General features: G+C 43.7%; 1 protein-coding gene and 1 long non-coding RNA gene across 6 annotated transcripts in view; one reads left to right on the forward strand and one right to left on the reverse strand.

The window, feature by feature from the left end:
• Positions 1–20,226, reverse strand: part of Acer1 (alkaline ceramidase 1) — a 30,633-nt gene that overhangs the window by 8,344 nt on the left and 2,063 nt on the right. The window contains exon 1 of one of the 4 annotated variants that reach the window (XM_087565026.1): positions 3,324–3,606. The exons of 2 other annotated variants lie outside the window; for them this stretch is intronic. The gene's annotated coding sequence lies outside the window, so the exon portion shown is untranslated. Of the gene's footprint in view, positions 1–3,323; positions 3,607–20,226 lie in introns of those variants that run through there. One more of the 4 variants, XM_087565027.1, reaches the window with a different exon arrangement.
• On the forward strand, positions 1,968–11,887 carry LOC148003260 (uncharacterized). Of its 2 annotated transcripts, none has more exons than XR_015629299.1 (2): positions 1,968–2,294; positions 8,814–9,969. It is a non-coding gene; the product is annotated as an uncharacterized LOC148003260 (long non-coding RNA). The 2 variants fall into 2 exon arrangements; XR_015629300.1 differs by having other exon boundaries at positions 1,984–2,543; positions 8,814–11,887.

Genomic DNA, 20,226 nt, shown 5'->3' on the forward strand with positions numbered 1-20,226 from the left:
CTAGGCTACTGGCCTGTAAACCGTCAGAATCCACCATCTCCACTCTCCCAATACTAACGTTTTATGCATGCTCAGCAATGCTTTTTATGCAACTGCTGGGGATTTGAACTCAGGCCCAAATGCTTGAAGAGCATACTTATCTCCTGGCTGTTTTATTGAGTCACGATTTATGGGTATGAGAACCAATCTTTCACAGCTTAGTCCTGGAAACTTCCCTGAGGCCATGAGGGAATGAAGAAAAGACAGACACACAGACACAGAAAAGCTGGGATCAGGTGGTCCATGCTCTCTGCTGGAGATGTACCAATGAGTGCCACCAATATATTCAGAGGATTTATCTTAGTCATTGAAATGGAGGAGAAAGGTAGTTTAGCTGATCTCCATGGAGGTCTCTGTAAGCAAGAAGTCTCAGGCTGTGGAGTCCTCAGAGGAGGAAGCTATGTGTTGTGATTTGAATATGCTTGACCTCTAGGGAGTGGCACTATTAGGTATGATCTTGTTGGAGGAAGTGTGTCACTTTAGGGTGGGTTTTGAGACCCTCTTCCAACTGCCTGGAAGACATTATTTTTCTGGCTGCCTTCAGATCAAGATGTAGAACTGTGAGCTCCTCCTGTACCATGCCTGTCTGGACACTGCCGTGCTTCCTGCCTTGATGATAATGGACTGAACCTCTGAACCTGTAAGCCAACCCCAATTAAATGTTATAGTTCAAAAGAGTTGCCTTGGTCATGGTGTCTATTCACAGCAATGGAAGCCCTAACTAAGACACCATGCTTGCTAATTTTTGCATACACTGTCATCATCCATACTAGACCAATTTTGCCAACTCCCTGACCCTCACACCAGAGGCTTTGCCACTTCCTTGGATGTGAGGCATTGTGGTCACATCAACCACACATGATTACTCAGGGCTTCTTCTGATCCTCATGCTTGGGGACTGACGTGGCATGGGCTTTAATCCCTGCCACTTTGTTCACCACCATGAGGCTCTGGAGTGACACTGATTTCCCCAGATTTCCATATCTGACCTGTGAACTAGACACAGTCACCTCCTTAGCATTGCTCACCCAAATGCCCAGGACTTGCTGGAGCTGAGAGTTCTACATCTTGATCTGAAGCCTCAGTGGCTACAGTTTCTATCAGATTAAAAACATCCTCCAAGCCTGTGGAAAGACCATGATTCCGAGACAGGAGAAACAAACTGAAGAGCTGCACTAGGGGCTCCAGAGACAGCTTAGCGAGTAAAATGCCATGCATGAGTACCTGAGTTCAATACCCCAGAACTCGTGTAAATCTAGATGCAGCAGTGTGCAGCTGGAATCTGGTCTCTTGTGGAGAGGAGAGGAAGAGGTGGGACGTGCCAGCCTAGTGTGCTCTGTGTTCTTGTGCCCTGTGTAAAAGTTATATTTATATGATTCAAATGTTGATTTCTGTACCTGCAGACAGCTGAGTATTGTTCGGACTTTGGTATTATTATTCTAAGTGTGCAGTACCTGCATTATATCTTGTAAACATTCTTCTCCATCGCCTTCTGATTGGTTCAATAAAGAGCTGATGGTCTATAGCAGAGCAGGAAAGGAAAGGCTGGGCTTTCAGGCAGAGACATAAGAATTCTGGTTAAGAATCAGGTGTGGAAGATTCAACAGACACGGAGGAAGGAGCAGGTTGTAGGACTGAGGGAGAGATGATGGCCATGAGGCAGTATGTAGATTAGCATAAATGGTTTAATTAAATTATATGAGCTAGTGAAGAACAAAGACTAAGCTAACAGGCCTAAGCATTCATAAATAAATATAAATTTATGTCATTATTGGAAGCCGGTGGGTCAAGACGGTCCAGCGATATTTGGCGCCCAAGGTGGTGCTAGAAATCCAAACTTAGGCAAATTAGACTTTAGGCCAAGTCGGGCAGTCGGGCACAGAAGCCTGAAAAGGCAGGTTTCTTAGCAACCTAGCAAGCCAGTGAGTACAGGGAACAGGAAATAGTGAGAGGAGAGGGAGTACAGAGACTTGGCTTCCCTAAGAGTCCCTGCTGAGAAACAAGGCCAGCTGCTGCTGGGTGGGGCTAGAACTGGAGCTTCAGTGCACTTTGCAGGCAGCACCCAGCTGTTGGAACTATGGTGGGCCTAACTGGCCATCAGTGCGCGTGCGCATGCCTCGCTGAGGCTCAGCTAGTCCCCTCTACTGTAGGCTTCCTTCACCCGTGGGAAACACTCCTGGAGACCACAGTCCAGCTCAAGTCTGCGGCATCCTGGTGCCTGGTACAGCTGATGGCACTACCTTCTTGGAGCTGGGGTAGGTTGATGTGGCTGCCAACAGATGCCAATGGGGAAAGCCTGCAGCCCTGCAGTGGCTTGGTGGGCAGAGAAGCTTAGCACATGGGCTGGCGGAGTAATGAGGGACCCGAGCGGCAGAGACAGCCATCACCACCATGTACTAGCTGAGCAGCAGAAGGAGCCTGCAGACCCAGAGGAGGGCAGAAAGGCAGAAAGAACATTTTCCCAGAGCTGCAGTGTGACTAAGAAGCCCCGAACTGATGAACTGGTAAGGTATTAAGTTTGAAAACAGTAAAAGAGAAAAAAAGCTGTGTATAAAAAAAGAAAGAAAGAATTAGTTTGAAAACAATGAAATGAAGCCTCCAAAGGAAGGAGAGAGATTAAAAAAGAAAATGTTTTCTGTGTTAAGAACGGAAAACAATGACAGAGAGCACTTGGATGCCATATGATTTTGTTTCGGTTATCAGCATAGAAATAAATATAGTTTCAGTGTGATTACAATTTTAGATATCCTCTTTAAGAAAGATCAGATTTTAAAACATAGTTATATAACGAAAGATCTGAAAAATCCATGCTAATTACAAACAATATAAAAAAATTAGACAATCCTTTGAATCATAATTTTCAGGTAAGCCCAATCTAAAATCTGTTCTGGTCCAGCCTTGACACAGGATGGGAGTTCTCAACTGGAAGCAGGGATATCTGGAAGGCGCGTAATAAATAAACAGAGTACTTTTCACATTCTCTCTCTCTCTCCCCCTCTCTCCCTCTCCCTCCCTCCCTCCCCCTCCCTCTCCCTCCCTCCCTCTCTCTCTCTCTCCATCCCTCCCTCTCTCCCTTCCTCCCTCCCTCTCCCCTCTCTCTACCCCCTCCCCCCTCTCCCTCTCCCTCTCTCTCCCTCCCTCTCTCCCCCCTCCTCCCTCTCTCCCCCTCCCCCTCTCTCCCCTCCCTTTCTCTCTTTCCCTCCCTCCCTCCCTCCCTCCCTCCCTCTCTCCCCCCTCTCCCCCTCTCTCCCCCCTCCCTCTCCCTCTCTCCGTCGCTTGCTCACAGCTTGAGGTTGCACACTCCTATGTGCTCTGCTTTTCCTGTGTGCTTTTCTTTTCTCGAATTCTTACACTCCTACACACCTCTGTGCGTTCCCCTTTCACTCACACACACACTCTTCACACAAATCTCACACACACAGCATGCACTCTCCTTTCACTTCACACACACACTCTCCACACACTCTCCTTTCACTCACTCCACGCTCTCTCTTCACACACACCTCATGCGTACCTCACATTCTCTCCTTTTCCTTGCCCCAGCCTTTTATTGATACTCCAAAGAGCAGGTAGAAAAAAAGACATTGTATAATCATTGCCAAATCAAATTCAAAAGAATAACCACATCCCACAAAGAATTAAGAATTGCACTTGTTTCCCTAAGCTTCAAGTTTCCCAGGCTTGTGGTGAAAATAATAATTGCAAACTTATCATTATTTAAACTTTCACTTTTGACTTATTATACTTCAGAGCTCGGAGCTCCGAGGTCAGCTACTTGCATTTTCCTGTGAAGCTCTAATGATAAATGACGTGGGCAAAGCTGCCAGGCAGCGGCCAGGAAGAGTCAAGTTAACCCTTAGCTCAGTAATTCCACTAGCTTTCTGTTCCTTGCACACAATGACTCTCGTAAGAGTCCCAGTATTTTGACTTAGTTTACTAGTATATTATTTTATATATTCTATACTTCCTTATCCAGTAACCAGTCTGAAATATTATGTAAAATTTATTTCCTAACTTCAATAACATTTTCATTTCTAGAGGTCCCAATGTTGGCTCGAATTCATTTTCTAATAATTTCTTTAAAGTTTCTTTGCAAGTCAAACATGAATGTGGAACTACCGTTGTGCAGTCATTACGTTGTTTCCAAGATGAGAGCACACAGCATGCACCTGGGCCATCAGGGCTGTGCTGTGCTCTGCCCCTGTGCCTCAGTTTCCAATTGTCTAAGAATCATAGCATCAAGGAACATCCAGTTTCACAGAATTCACCAGAGCAGGAGGAGAAAGAAGTAGGAAAGTCAGATATAATTGAATATGCAAGCCAAGGCCAACTGAAAGGCAGTCAGGCACAAATGAAATCTATCCAGCAGTTGTCCAGGGCTCAGGTTAGGGGAAATGGGAACAACCAGTTTTTACAAGGAGCTGCTACTGGGATGTCTCCATCCTGGCCTGGTGATGGCAGTCCCCAAAACTACAGTGCCACTGGCAATTCAAATCCATTAAAAAAACTTAAAATGATTTTCCAGCCATGATAATGGGATTAGAGGCAGATGAGAGACATCTACAAGGTTATCAAGAATTTAAGTGGTGGCCCATAGAAGCATTAGACTTAAAGAGATTTAAAGAAACAGTAATGACTCATGGCTTACATTCACCATATGTAATACAGGTAGTTAATAACTGGACCACCCAAAACCACATGGGTCCAAAAGATAGAAGAGATTTGCTGGCAGCCATCTTAGAACATGGCCCTCAACTACAGTGGGTAACATGGTGGGAAGATGAGGCTTCAGTTATGGAGCAATGAAATAGGACTAGAGGCACTGGTGATGTCAGGGATCACTTACTAGGTGAAGGTTTATATTCTGAATCAAGAGTACAAGTCACACGATACCATCTTAGAACAATGTCATACAATGGTTAAATGCTTGGGACAAGTTTGGTCAACAGGGACAAGCTGAGTCATTTACAAAGATAACCCAGGGTTCACGTGACTCACTGACTTTTTTCCAAGATTAACTAGTATATAATTTTATATATTCTATATAAATAGAATAGAACAGTAACAGACCCAAATGCCAGAGAATTTTCAACTGAATGTTTAGCTTTTAAGAATGCTGATGCTAAGTGCAAACGTGCTATTAGGCCAGGTCCACACTGATTTGTGAATGGGTCAAAACCATGCTCACAATTCAGCTGTGGCTGGACAACTACGAAAGGCATAAAAACTCAAAAATGCCCTGCTGTGGCTGTGAAAGACCAGGTCATTCCCTAAAGGGCTGTAGACAAACAGTTCCTATGCATAAATTCTTCTTCAATCATACATAATTCATGGAAAAAGGCTCCTGTGATCTGTAGATGTGAAAGGAACAGGCACAGGCTTATGAATGCAGGTCATCCAAAGGTATTTGAATCAATTCCTCCGTGTTAGGAAACGGCCTAATGGGCACACGCTCAAGATCTGATGAGAAACTACACAAGCCATTTGATTCCTGTCAACCAAAGGAAAACTTCTGAAAGCAGCTAGAGAAATTAAAGCTTTGTGGAACAGACAGAGCTTCTCAGAACTTAAACCATTTAGCAGAGATGGAGTAGCTCTTCTGGATAGAACAAGAGGTTCTAAAGATACCAAAATAACAGAGATTTTGGAAAACTGTTACAGATGATGAGACCAAAGATGGAATTGAGATTAAAGGCTTAATGGATTCAGGAACAGATGTAACAATAATTTCACAAGATTCCTGGAATCCGGCTTGGCTACTATCTACACAGCTCCTAGGAATTGGGACATTGTTTCAGATAAAACAAAGTATAAAATAGATTACATGCATAGGATCAGAAGGTTGGGTAGGAAAACTAAGGCCATGTGTGGCAGATATATCCATGAATTTTTGGAGATCTATTGCAACAGTGGGGAGCACAGATCCGCATTTCTCCAGCTTTAGATACAGGCTGTAAAAGAGATGTTCCTAATAAAGAAATCTAAAACTGTTACCAAAGACAGTTACGGATTGTCCAGGCTGTCGACAGGAAGGACACAGCAGAGGCTGGCTCTCCAAATTTAGACGGGGAAGTCACTGCTGATAGAGTAATCCTATTACCAAAACAGTTAACTGACAAACCTACTTAGGTAGAGTAATGGCCTTTTTTTTTTTTTCTTTTTTTTCCAGAGCTGGGGACCGAACCCAGGGCCTTGTGCTTGCTAGGCAAGCGCTCTACCACTGAGCTAAATCCTCAACCCCTTAGAGTAATGGCCTTAAATAAAGAATAGTTACAGGCATCAGAACAGCTGATTCAAGAGCAACTGAAGGCTGAACCTTTAGAAGAGTCCACCAGCCTTGGAATTATCCTGTACTTGACATTAAAAAGAAATCTGGAAAATGTAGGATGCTTATAGATCTGAGAGTAATCAATAAAGTCTTTCAGCCTAAGGGCTCTTCACAACCTGGAATTCCTTTAACTTCTATTACCTAAGGCGTGGCCTTTTATAGTGAGTGATTTAAAAGATTGCTTTTTTTCAGTAGTCCTTGAAACAAGATAAAGATTTGCTTTCACTGTGCCCACGTTTAACCATATCATGTCAACTAAGTCTTACCACAAGGAATGTTAAACAGTCCCACCTTGTGTCAATATTATGTGCAACAACCATTAGAAATAACTTGTAAACAGTTTCCTCAATCTATAACTTATCATTATATAGATGATATTTTGCTGGCTGATTCAGATGCAGATATCTTAGAGAAAATGTTTGATGAAATAAAGAGAATTTTGCCTTGTTAAAGATTACAGATTACTCCAGAAAAAAATACAAAGAGGAGATTCTGTTAATTATCTAGGATATAAGATAGTTCTGCAGAAAAGCCAACCATAAAAGGTAAGGATCAAAAGAGACCAATTATGAACTCTTAATAATTTTCAAAAAAATGGGAGATAATAATTGGCTCCAGCCCATAATTGCATTGACTATAAAAAGCTAAGTAATTCATTTCAAACTTTACAAGGTTTAAATAGTCCAAGAAAAGTACCAGCTGAAGCTGAAAAAGAACTGACTCTGGTAAAAAAAAAAAAAAAAAAGGGGGGGCTGGGGATTTAGCTCAGTGGTAGAGCGCTTGCCTAGGAAGCGCAAGGCCCTGGGTTTGGTCCCCAGCTCCGAAAAAAAGAACCAAAAAAAAAAAAAAAAAGATTGTACAGGATGCATATGTGGACTGTTTGGTTCCAAAGCTGCATGGCATTTTAGTTATCTTGCCTTCTACTCATTCTCCCATGGGGACTCTAATGCAGAGAGAAGGTAACATCTTAGAATGGATACTTTTTAACACATAAACAGAGTAAAAAAATTAAAAACGTATGTAGTAAAGGTTTCTGAATAGATGCAGCCCAGACTGTAGTGTTTATACTCTTGCTGGAATTACCTCATTATGTGTAAGCAACGAGGACCTGCAAAGAGCTTGCAGTGATCTTTTTTGGGAGAAATAAATGTTATCCCAAAAGCAATTGGCTTCAGTTTAGCAAAAGAACTAATTAAATTCTTCCTCATATAATGAGAGGAAGACCAATGTCTAAAATTCCTACCTTTTACACATTGCCAGTAAGTCAAGAATGCCAGGTTATAAGTAAGAAAATATAATTAACAAGCGCAAGGCCCTGGGTTCGGTCCCCAGCTCAAAAAAAAAAAAAAAAAAAAGAAAAAAGAAAAAGAAAATATAATTAAAAGAATGCAGAGTCTACAGGTGTCAGTTAAGAAGTCAGAACTATATGCTATTCTGGTTCTGTTAGATTGTCCAGAACCTCTTAATATATTTACTGATTCTCAATATGGAGAGAGAATGACTTATTCCAGATGGTTCAGAATTAACTTTGTTATTTATACAAGTACAACAAGTAATTCAAAATAGAGAGCATCCAATACAGATAACTTGTATTCCATCTCATACGGGTTTGTCGGACCATTGCCAGGCATTAGGATATGAGGACATAGATCAAATTATTAACAGGAAATGTATTAGAAGTTTCACATGACAGGGGTTGGGGATTTAGCTCAGTGGTAGAGCGCTTGCCTAGCAAGCGCCAAGGCCCTGGGTTCGGTCCCCAGCTCCGAAAAAAAGAAAAAAAAAAAAAAAGAAGCTTCACATTACATAAAAGTCATCATGTAAATAGTAGAAGTTTAAAGACATTTTTCCCTATAACTTGGCAACAAGCCTAGGAAATTATAAAAAAAAATTGTCCTACTTGTTCTTTGGATAATCAAGCTCCGTTACCTGCTGGAAGTAACCCCAAAGGTAACCATAGAAATGGAATTTGGGAAATGGATGTCTCGTTTTGCAGAGTTTAGAGTACAACTATGTATATACATCATATGGTTGATACCTATTCAGGATTCTGCCTTGTGTTCTGAGGGCTGATTCCATAATAACACATTTTACTAGAAGTGGTGGGTATATCGGGAACACCTTTAAAGGTTAAAACTGATAATGCTCTGGCATACGTGTGCAGTAAAATGCAAACATTTTTAAAATATAACATAAAACAGGACATTAAAGGAAATGCCCATTAAACAGAAGGAGGATGTAAGGTCTCCCAGAGAGAGATTAAATCATGTTTTATTGACTTTGAATTTTTTAAATGTCAATGAGACAGGTAGCACAGCTGCTGAAAAACATTGGATTTTAGAAAGAACTGCTAGATTAAAACAGCCCGTATATTAAAAGTGTACTGTGACGTCAGAATGGAGGTCAGGAAATGTGTTGCACTGATGTGATATCTTTGTTTCAATAGGAAATGAAAAGGTGTGGATTCCTTCAAAATCAATGAAGATTAGATCTGACCCAAGAGACCTCCTGATCATCTTGTTTGTAGACATGAAGGAATGATGAACAACAAAACAGGTGACATGGCTCTGCATGGGAACAGCTCAGAGACTGGCTAAGACTGGCTAAGACATGTCTGCATAGCCAGTAAATCCTGTGGGCTACAGAGTCCTCGGGACTTACTGTTACGTGCTGTCCTTGGAGATGAAGATGACCTAGATGAACAATTGTATTACAATTTTGTTATGCAGTCCAAATGGACTTATAAAGTTGGACTCCTTTCTTGCTCAAAGAGTGGAGAATCACTTTTTTTTTTTTTTGGTTCTTTTTTTCGGAGCTGGGGACCAAACCCAGGGCCTTGCGCTTCCTAAGTAAGCGCTCTACCACTGAGCTAAATCCCCAGCCCGGAGAATCACTTTTAACGATTTGTGCACACCACACATTCTATGCGTGTGTCAAGAAGGACATGTATATTACCTTTAGAAGTTTGTGTGTTTTCAGAATAAAGGACCAGACACTGGTGAGGATAAGTCAAGTATCCCAGTAAATCCAGCCTCACAGACTGCTTCTGCACTTTTCCATCACAGAGACTGGTTGGCAAAGAATACAGACAGCTAGCTCTCCCAGGCTTGGCCAATATTCCAGTTTTCATAGGACCCCAAAAATCGCTGTTCCCTCCAGATAGCAGGCAGCCATTTTAAGAAGACATCTCATGCCTACCAGGTGGGATGGGTGGTTCTGGTCATTCAGTGGGTGATGGATGGTGTCACTTAAGGGGGTTGGTCACAAGTTGTTAATGGTCTTGGTCAGGAAGGAAACCAAATAAAGGAGGTTGGATTCAGGGATCTCTTTCTTTTTCTTTCCTCTATCCCTTCTGTCCTATATAGTGTTAAAGGAAGAGAGGGGGAAAGAAAAAGGGGGATATAAGAATGATAGGATAAGGGCTGGAGAGATGGCTCAGCGGTTAAGAGCACTGACTGCTCTTCCAGAGGTCCTGAGTTCAATCCCCAGCAACTACATGGTGGCTCACAGCCATCTGTAATGAGATCTGATGCCCTCTTCTGTCACGTCTGAAAACAGCTACAGTGTACTCATCTATAATAAATAAATCTTTTAAAAAAAAATGATAGGATAAAAGGGTAGATTATTGAATCCACACTTTACATTAAAAAGAAACTATAAATCTCAAATGTTTTTCATTGGAATGGATTTGTGTATATTGATGCAAATTTAAGGGGTTTTTTTTACATCATATTGTATATGTTTCAAGTCATGTTTAAGACATTGTACCTATACAGCTCTTTTTTTTTTTTTTTTTTTTTTGTTGTTGTTCTTCTTCTTCTTCTTTTTTTTTCCGGAGCTGGGGACTGAACCCAGGGCCTTGCACTTCCTAGGCAAGGGCTCTACCACTGAGCTAAATCCCCAACCCCTATGCAGCTCTTTTTAAAATGTAAAGTTCTGGGGTTGGGGATTTAGCTCAGTGGTAGAGCGCTTGCCTAGCAAGCTCAAGGCCCTGGGTTCGGTCCTCAGCTCAGAAAAAAAAAAAAAAAAAAAAAAAAAAAGTTCTAGTCCTTGAAAGCTACAATTACAAAGTGTTAAGGATAATTAAGAAATGCAAGTAGTCAGTCAGTCAAACTTGTGGTCATGTTAGGTTCTACTTTAGTTTATTACAAAAATAAGCTTTATTTGGCTCCCCATAGATGTTTTCAAAATTAAACAGATTGTAGATAGCTGGAAACAAGCAATGTTTGCCTATTTAGGTGTATTTTAGATAAATAGATGGTCTTCAGACAGTTCAGAGAGCTACAGAATTTAGATGGTTTAATAATTTAAGGCTTTTCATGACACTGAAGCAGGTGTACTGTGGCAAAGCTAGACACTGTGCAAAACAAACTGCCCTTCCCTACTGACAACATGCCATCTAAACCGTGGACAGGCAGGACACTGGGAGGTCAACTTTGCCAAGACAAAGTAGGCCAGTCCGTCATAGTCACAGATAAGTGTGTCGGGTATCGAGCCAGTAGGCTGAAGATGGATGCTCCAACATTGCAGAAGAGTCTTGGGTGACCGTCCAGGCAGCCAGCTGTCTGTCATCTCTGTAGTTTTGAAAGCTGCTGGCTCTGCACTTCCTGTTTACTCAGGAAATATTTACCCTTGCCTCCGATTCGTCTTTGATGGGGTCAAAGACTAGATAGTTATAGTCTCATATTAAGCTGGACTTGTCTAGGGTTTAAGAAACTGATTTAAGGGTCTAAAAGACAGTTATGGTGTAATAAATGCAAGTTATGATAGAAAGTGATTCAGGTACAGAACTTTGGGCTCACCAAGATAGGATAGATATATAGTAGAGTTCTTTTTCCAAGGCTGCCAACCACATAGGACTGAACCTTGTGAATGTAATTCTTTTTTTTTTTTCTTTTTCTTTTTTCTTTTTTTCGGAGCTGGGTACCGAACCCAGGGTCTTCCACTTGCTAGGCAAGCGCTCTACCACTGAGCTAAATCCCCAACCCCGTGAATGTAATTCTTACCTGGTAGTTCTCATAATTGTTCTTATTGTATATAGTTTATTGATGTTAGAGAGTCTTTCATTGGACAAAACAGAGAGATGTTGCAATGATCTTCTTGTGCACTGTGTAAAGGTTGACTTTGTATTACTCAATTGTTGGTTTTTGTACCTACAAATAGCTGTCTAAATGTTGGTATTGTTATTCTAATTGCTCAACACCTGCATCCTATTTTGTAAACATTCTTCAGTGTTGCCTTCTAATTGGTTCAATAAAAAGCTGATGGCCTGTAGCAGGGCAGGAGAGGAAAGGACAGGCATTTGGGCACAGATGGGAACTCTGGGAAAGAATTGGGTGTGGAGGATTCACCAGCCAGAGGAAGGGGAAGAAACTGGTGTCAGGACTGAAGGAGAGGTAACAGACCACGTGGCAAAATGTAAACCAGAATCAACAGGATAAATTTGAATAAAATGTAAAATCAAGTATAAGCTTGTGGGGAACAAGCCTAAGCTAACAGGCCTAAGCACTCATAAATGAATGTAAGTCTCTGTGTCCTCATCAGAAGCTGGCAGCCTAAGACAGTCCAGCAATAGGGCTTAGCTCAGCTGCAAACAACAGAGAGGCCTCTGAGGAGATGGATGGCAAGGACTAACCTGGGATTGTCCTCTGATCTGCACGTATGTGGCATGTGAATTACATGTCCATGGACATACACATTCACAGATATATACTCCCCAGTGTCTGTTGCTGACCTGTGATATGTGATATACCTCTATCAGGGTGTGTGTTGCCTGAGAAAAGGCTCTTGTTGCCAAGCCTGATGACCTGAGTTGGATCCCCAGAGCCCACAATATTCATAAAGTCAGGTGGGTAAGAGAGGGAAAGGATCCAGAAAAATTGGGAGGAGAGGAAGAATGTGATCAAGATATATTTACATTTAAATTTTGTTTTCAATAATAATTAAAAAACCAAGGCCAGGTGTGATAGAGCATGACTTTAGTGCCAGCATCTGAGAGGCAGAAGCAAACAGATGCTTGTGAGGCAGCCAGGATTATAGGCCAGGCTCAGGCTAATCTGCTTTCTCTGCTGTGATAAATACCATGAGAAAAGCAGCTTGGAGAGGCTGTATTTCATCCTCACAGTCCATCGTGAGGGAACTCAGGGCAGGACCTCTAGACAGGAACCTGGAGGCAGGAGCTGATGCAGAGGCCATGGAGGGTGCTGCTTACTGGCTCTCATCCCATGGCTTGCTCAGCCTGCTCTCTTATAGAACTCAGGACCACCAGCCCAGAGTGGCACCATTCACAGTGGGCTGGGTCTTCCTATATAAAACATCAATCAAGACAATGCCCCACAGCTTGCCTACAGACTAACTAATCTGAGGGAGAAATTTCTCAGTTGAAGTTCTGTCTTTGCAGATAACCCTAGCTTGTGCCAAACTGACAAAGCAACACAGGTACATAGACTTTGTCAGAGAGAGAGAGAGAGAGAGAGAGAGAGAGAGAGAGAGAGAGAGAGAGAGAGAGAGGATAAACAAACAAACAAACAAACAAACAAAAACAGGGCTGGTGATGTAGCTTAGTGGTTAAGAGCACGGACTGCTCTTCCAGAGGTCCTGAGTTCAAATCCCAGCAACCACATGGTGGCTCACAACCATCTATAATGAGAGCTGAGGCCCTCTTCTGGTGTGTCTGAGGACAGCTACAGTGCACTCATATATAATAAATAAGTAAATCTTTTTTAAAAAACAACAACAACAAAAGTTGTTTGGATTTCATACCAATACCCTGCTACCCCTGACCATGTTAGTCCAAGTTCTTGGTTCCTTCTTTAAATCTGTCCCTACCCTCGCTGATCTCCAGATCCCTTCCAGCTAGGACAGAGAGGATGAGTACCCTCAAACCTAGCCGGTAGCCTCTAAACTTGTTGCCACAGAGGAAGAAACATTTATACCTGGCTTTAGTATTTTCCCTGCCAGGACTTCTAAACTACTTCCCCGGAGCTAACTGGACCACTGTCCTCCTTTACAGCCACACAGCATGATGAGTAAGATAGCCCTTATCACCCAGCAGTCCTGCCTCGTCTTACCCAGTGCAGAGCGGTGAGTGGGCCCTGCTTCTGACAAATCTCTGACCCAGGACTCATCACTCGTGCTGTCCCTTGGAGAAGCACATGAAAGCTGCTGGGTATTCTGGCCTTCTCCTTCAAAGCCCCACACCCTTCTTCCCACGTAGGAGCAGCTGCTTCCTCCGTTGTGTCACGTGTGTGCTCTTTTAACTTTTACCAGTTATATATTCCAGTAGAACCTAACAATGTTGGTCTCTACTCTCTTTGATAATGTACGATTAGAGATATTAGCCTTAGGGCAGGGTCATCTTCGCTTCATTATTCTTTTTACTATCCTCACCCCACATCTGAAAAGAATATACTACATTAAAAATGATATTTTTGCCAAAAACATTACATAAGAATATTTCAGTATTAGTGATTTACCTGTTACTATAGGTCATGCAATCCACTTAAAATATACTTAATATTTGGTTTTATTGTTCCTGTTTGCCTTTTCCCCAGGGTTCAGTCCCCAAAAAGGCATCTTGTCTCCCCATGCAGTATCCGTAGCCTAGAGTCTCCCTCAGTCCATGCCCCTTTCACTTAACCTTGGAGAATCTTATATGCATGGCTGTGAAATATATTTGACACTCAGTGAGCTGTCCTATATTGGCTACATTCAAACCTGGAATTGAGGCAATTTAGCGACATTAAGGACAATAACTCACCCCTACAGAGGCTGGGGAGAAGGTTAGGATTTATATCAGGGGTTGGGGATTTAGCTCAGTGGTAGAGCGCTTGCCTAGGAAGCGCAAGGCCCTGGGTTTGGTCCCCAGCTCGGGGGGGGGGGGGGGGGGGGGGGGGGGGGGGAGTGGTCCACCAAGCCAGGATTTATATCAGGTCTTATGTGTATTTTTGTTTTTTAAATAATTGTTTTGGAGGGGTTTATGTTCAATCTGTGTTCTATTTCAGTGACAATAAAATTTAGGAAGACTTCAAAAAATAGAAGTTGTTAAAAAGACCCTAGGATGTGTCTGAAAAGTAGAGGCCCTGCCTAGAATCCCCAAGTGACTAGCCAGGGGTGGAGCCTCGCCCAGAATCACCTGCGAGGGTCTGGGGGCGTGGTCAAGAGTACCTCCCTCCTGGGGGCGTGGGCAAGAGTACCTCCCTCCTGGGGGCGTGGGCAAGAGTACATTCCCTGCACCCCTAGCCAGTACTGTAAGCCAATAAACATTCGCCATAACGAACGCCACTTCCCTCTCATTAGACATCTGGAGGAGACAGGTATGGGCCGTGAGGACAACCTAATTGGGCCTACTGAGTCAGGGACTGTCTCCAGGGCCCCCTCTACTCCTTTTGTACTCACTGCCTCCATTTTGGTCTTCACTGCCTGTCACCTACCACCTGATACATGATCATTTACAGCCTGCCCACAGTTGAGGAGTGCCTGGAGGCAGTGCCTGCTGCAGGACCAGACTTACCTGTAGGAATTATCGTTAAGCACTGGCAGCCTCCTGGCTTAGTGGTTAAGCAAGAAGAGCTTGGAGTCAGGCCCCTGTATGTTTCTGCTGTGTGACCCTGGGCAAGGAACCAAATCTCTCTGATTTGTTAGAATTTGTATCTTGTTAGAATATGGTATGAGTCTGGCATCTCAGGACTCAGAACCTGAGGGTAGAGGATTATCAGTCCCAGGTCAGCCAAGGCTATGTAGCAAAACTGGGAAACACACAGAAGGTGGGAAAGAGTAGCTGCTTCTAAGGAATGGTATGAGGCTCACAGTTAAATACATTGTATTAAAGGGTTGGGGATTTGGCTCAGTGGTAAAGTGCTTGCCTAGCAAGCGCAAGGCCCTGGGTTCGGTCCCCAGCTGCGAAAAAAATAAAAAATAAATACATTGTATTAAAAAGTATTGATATATGCCAGTGTTGATAACCCTCATGGTTTGCTGTGTTTGCTGTGGGGACAGCTCTGCATTTTCCTTTCATTTGTTAATCATCAGTGGCAAGGACTAACCTGCAGGAATCAGTTCTCACCACCATGTCGGTCCCAAGGATCAAAGTCAAGTCAGAGGCTTAGCTTCAAGCCCCTTTCCTGCCATGCCCCCTCGCTGCCTAGGACAGGCTATGAGCTATAGAGATTTGTCCTGTCCTGTCTTTTTGTTTTGTTTTGTTGAGATGGGTTCTTACTGTGCAGCCCTAGCTGTTCTAGAACTTGCTATGTAGACCAGGCTGCCATTGAACTCACAAAGATCCACCTGCATCCGCCTCCTGGGTGCTGGGATTAAGGGTGTGCACCACCAGGACTGGAGAGATGGCTCAGTGGTTAAAAGCACTGACTGCTCTTCCTGAGGTCCTGAGTTCAACCACATGGTGGCTCATAACCATTTATAATGGAATCTGATGCTCTCCTGGTGTTTCTGAAGACCGCTACAGTGTAATCATATATAAAATAAATCTTTTTAAAAGGGGGAGGCACCATCATACCCAGCCAGATTCAGTGGCTTTAACCTGGTCATGTTAGCACACTGGCCAATCACAGCACTGGAAAGTGTAGAAACCAGGATCAGAGGGTCAAGGTCATTCCTGGCTTCACAGTCAGTTTGAGGCCAGTGTTTTAAGACCTACCTCTAAACAAAAGTTCATGAAGTCCCTCATTCGCTCAAGGACAGAGGATGAGGAAGCTCAACTCTCCCATTGAAGGTCCTTGCCTGGCTTCTTGCACCCATGACATCAGCAATATCAGTGTCCCCTTTCCAAACACCAGACCCAAAAACAGTTTTCTGTCTGCTTTGGTCCCCCATCTGTGTCTCAAAGCCCAGAACATGCCAGCTGCTTCTTCCTCCCTTGGTGCATGAAGAAGAAACTAAGAGACTATTGTCCCATTGACTTGGACATCTTCATCCATCCCAGAAGCCTGGCAGGGCAGAGGACACCAAGTGACAGACACAGAGAGGTTGCTGAGATGGTTCAGTCAGTAAAGCACTTGTCTCGTGAGAATGAGGACTGGATTAAAATTCTAATAACTCACTCTAAAAAGCCAGGTGGGGCCAATGGTTGTGGTGCACACCTTTAATCCAAGCACCCCCGGGAGGCAGAGGCAGGCAAATCTCTGGGTTCAAGGCCAGTTTGGTCTACAGAGTGAGCTCCAGGACAGCCAGGGCTACATAATGAGATCCTGTCTCCAATAAACCCAAATTAATTAATTAATTAAAAGGTAAACCTTGCCTAACACACACACACACACACACACACACACACACACTCCTGCTTATACATAATTTAAAATATTTAAAAAAAATTGTTGGTTACTTTGAGACAGTCTCTTTACATAGCCCTAGCTGTCCTGAAACTCACTGTGTTAACCAGGTTAGCCTCAAATTCACAGACAGCCATCAGCTTCTGACTCCAGAGGATTGGGATTAAAGGCGTGGTTACCACTCCTGGTCAAAATGAATCAAAATAAATTTGTTTAGTGGGCGTGGTGATGCATGCTTTTCTTTAACCCCAGCACTCTGGATGTAGAAGCAGGTAGATATTGGTGGTGAGTTTGAAGCTTCGTATGTTTCAGAACAGCCAGTGCTTGTCTAAATATATACTGTCTATATGTGTTGTCTAAATATATATAATTATATATAAATATATATAATTAAATATAACAAGTACTATACATATATAATTGATTAATTATAGTGAAGAATAGACAAGAAGACCAGTGCAGGGGTTCCACCTGCAATTTTTAACATTTGGGAGGCTGAGGCAGAAGGATATCAAGCTAGGATATCTGTGCTAAGGAGCCATGGCTTGTGAAATCACCGTATTATATGAAACTTTTGATGGGTACCCTCTGGTCATGTACTAAAAAAAAACAGCTGTTTGTTTTATTGTGTGTCAGTGTGTCTGTGCAGTTGTGTGTGTGTATCAGTAGTGTGGTGGTTTGAATGAAAATGGCTCCCATAGGCCCATACGCAGTGGCACTGTTAGGAGATGTGGCCCTTTTGAAGGTGGGTTTTGAGGTCTCAAATGCTCAAGCCAAACCCAGTGTCTCTCTTCTTGTTGCCTGTGAATCCAGATCTAGAACTCTCAGCTCCTTTCTAGCCCCATGTCTGCATGCATGTGGCCATGCTTCCTGCCATGAACATAATGGACTGAACCTTTGAACCACAAGCCAGCCCCACTTAAATGTTTCTCTTATTAAGAGTTGCCATGCCAGCCAAACACTAGGCAGAACCAGAGGAGCCCTGCAGAAGAGGAAGAGGAAGAATCGTAGGAGCCAGAGGAGTTGAGGATGCCAGGAGAATACAGCCCACTGAACCAACTAAGCAGTGCTTATTAGGGCGGGCCTCACAGATACTGAAGCTGCGATTATGGAGCCAGCATGAGTCTGTGCTAGGTCCTCTGTGTAGGTATTATGGCTGTGTAGCTTGGTAATTTTGTGGGACTCCTATTAGTGGGAGTGGGGGTGTCTCTGACTGTTTCAGCTGCTCCTGGGACCCTTCTCCTACTGGCTGCCTCACACAGCTTTGACGTGAGGGTATATGCCTAATCTTGCTGTAACTTGTTATGTTGTATTCTATTGGTGTCTTCTCTGAAGGGAAATGGAGGAGGAGTGGCCCTGGGGGAGAAAGGAAGTAGGGTAGAGCTGAGAGGAGTGGAGAGAGTGGAAACTGCAGGTGGAACAAGTTGTATGAAAGAAGAATTAAGAAGAAAAAGGAAAAGAGAGTTCTGGTGGTCATGGTGTCCCTTCACACCAGTAGATACCCTAAGACAAACGGACAACCTCTGGTGCCGTTCCTCAGTGACTTAAATAAATTTGTTTAGTGGGTTCTTGGTGTTGTGTTTTGTCTTAGGCTCTGCTCCCGTGGTTACCTGGCAACAGCCAGGTGTGCCTGACACTATAAAAGGGGCTGCTCACCTTTCTCTCTTGTTCTCTCTGCTCTTCCCTTCCTGCTCCCACTCTCTCCCCATTTCCTTCCCCTCTGTCCCTCCACATGCTCATGGCTGGCACTACTCCTCTACTTTTCTATTCTCTCTCTTTCTCTCTGCCTTCCTCTGCCTCTACTACTTCTCTTGGCTCCCCTTCCCATGCCCTGAATAAAATCTATTCTATATTCTACGTCATGTGGCTGATCCCTCTGAAGGAAGGGATGGTCCACAGAGGCACCCCCTCCCCCCATACCTCACCACAGACCTCCATAGAACATATCCCCCCCTCTATCTTTTTATAAACACATCACTTGGGTGTTTTTTAAGGTGGGAGTCTCTCACTGGTCCCCTGTAGCCCAGGTTGACCACAAACTCTCCCTAGCAAAGGATGGCCTTCAGTTCCTTAGTGACCTTTGCTGGCCCAGTGGCGGCGAGACCCACCTGCGTGCACAGTGTAGCTCTGGAATATACAGTTGCATGCATGTCATTAACACTGTTGCAGCTTTTGTCCATCTGTGTCCCAGGCAGTGTGCCTCCAGATGACTTGGTTTATAAATCCTGTCTGTTGAGGTGATTTCTTAGGTAAAAATAATTGCTGTGGCGCACTGACTAACCAAAACTGGGCCACAGTTCCCTCAGTCCAACTACTCTGGAGCTGGCAAACTGTCTGCGTGAAGCAACAGGAGAGGGGAGAGCCCGCATTTACTAAAAGTAAACTCTTTTTCCTTTTTTGACAGGGTCTCCTGTAGCCTAGGCTGGCCTCCAACTCATCGCATAGCTGAGGGCCACCGTGGGGACACTCCTCCTGCCTCAGTTTCTGGAGTGCTGGGATGATAGGTGTGCACCATGATCCCTTATCTTTTTTTCTTTGCCTTCAACTTCCAATCTGTTCTTTTGACAGACTCTCACACTGTAAACTAAGTTAGCCTAGAACTTACCCCATAAACCATGCTGGCCTCAAACTCTTGGCAATCTTTGCCTCTCCTTCCTGAGGTTGACAGGCTTGAGCCACCACCACTCCCAGATTCTGCCAATAAAGTTTTATTGGCTTTTAGCCTTATCAGGGCTCATTTACATTTTCCCAGGGGCACTCTGCCTTGGCACGATGGAAATGACCACTGGAAAAGTCCTCCCTGCTCACAGAGCCAGAAACTCTCACCAGCTAGATCTGCTCTCTGAACTCCAAAGCAAGCACATGTGCACACACAACAGAAAGAGAGAGAGAGTGGGGGGGGGGAGGAAGGAAGGAGAAGAAGAAGGAGAAGGAGAAGGAGGAGAAGGAGAAGAAGGAGAAGGGAGAAGGAGGAGAAGGAGAAGGAGAAGGAGGAGAAGGAGAAGGAGAAGGAGAAGGAGAAGGAGAAGAAGAAAATAAATGTATAAAAAATTAAAAATAAGGTCCGATGTGAAATAGCCCTGAAATAGCCCTGGCGAGGTAGAGGTGGGGCGGAGCAGGGGAAGGGGGATCTAGAGCTTGAGGTTAGGCTAGGCTATATAGTAAGCCCCAAACAGAAAAGGAAAGAGGAAGTCAAATGAATTCACACTGGGAGGAACTTCATTCTTATTTTGTGAAACAGCCACACTACAAGTGGAAATGTCCCAGTGACTGAGGTTGTAAAGTCTCCCGCCCAGTCTGTGGAGTGCTGGCCCTTTACAGAAGCTAACAGGGCATGACAGTCATTTGGAGTGAGAGGCTGAGGCCATGACACTGGGATCTTTCATAGGGGACCCATCATAGTGGACTGGGATGCCCAGAGAATTTTCTGGATCTTAGGGTATCTGGAAAGGCAGCGAGAGGAACTATAGAAACCCAATCCTCTCTGACCTCCCAAAGGGTCGTTTCAACCAACTCCAATAACTGGATGGAAACACAGGAGCGAGGAAGGACCACGGGATTCTAGGGATTCTA

Source organism: Rattus norvegicus, chromosome 9 (genome assembly GCF_021556685.1).
Source record: "Rattus norvegicus strain SHRSP/BbbUtx chromosome 9, alternate assembly SHRSP_T2T, whole genome shotgun sequence".
Classification (NCBI taxonomy): Eukaryota; Metazoa; Chordata; class Mammalia; order Rodentia; family Muridae; genus Rattus; species Rattus norvegicus.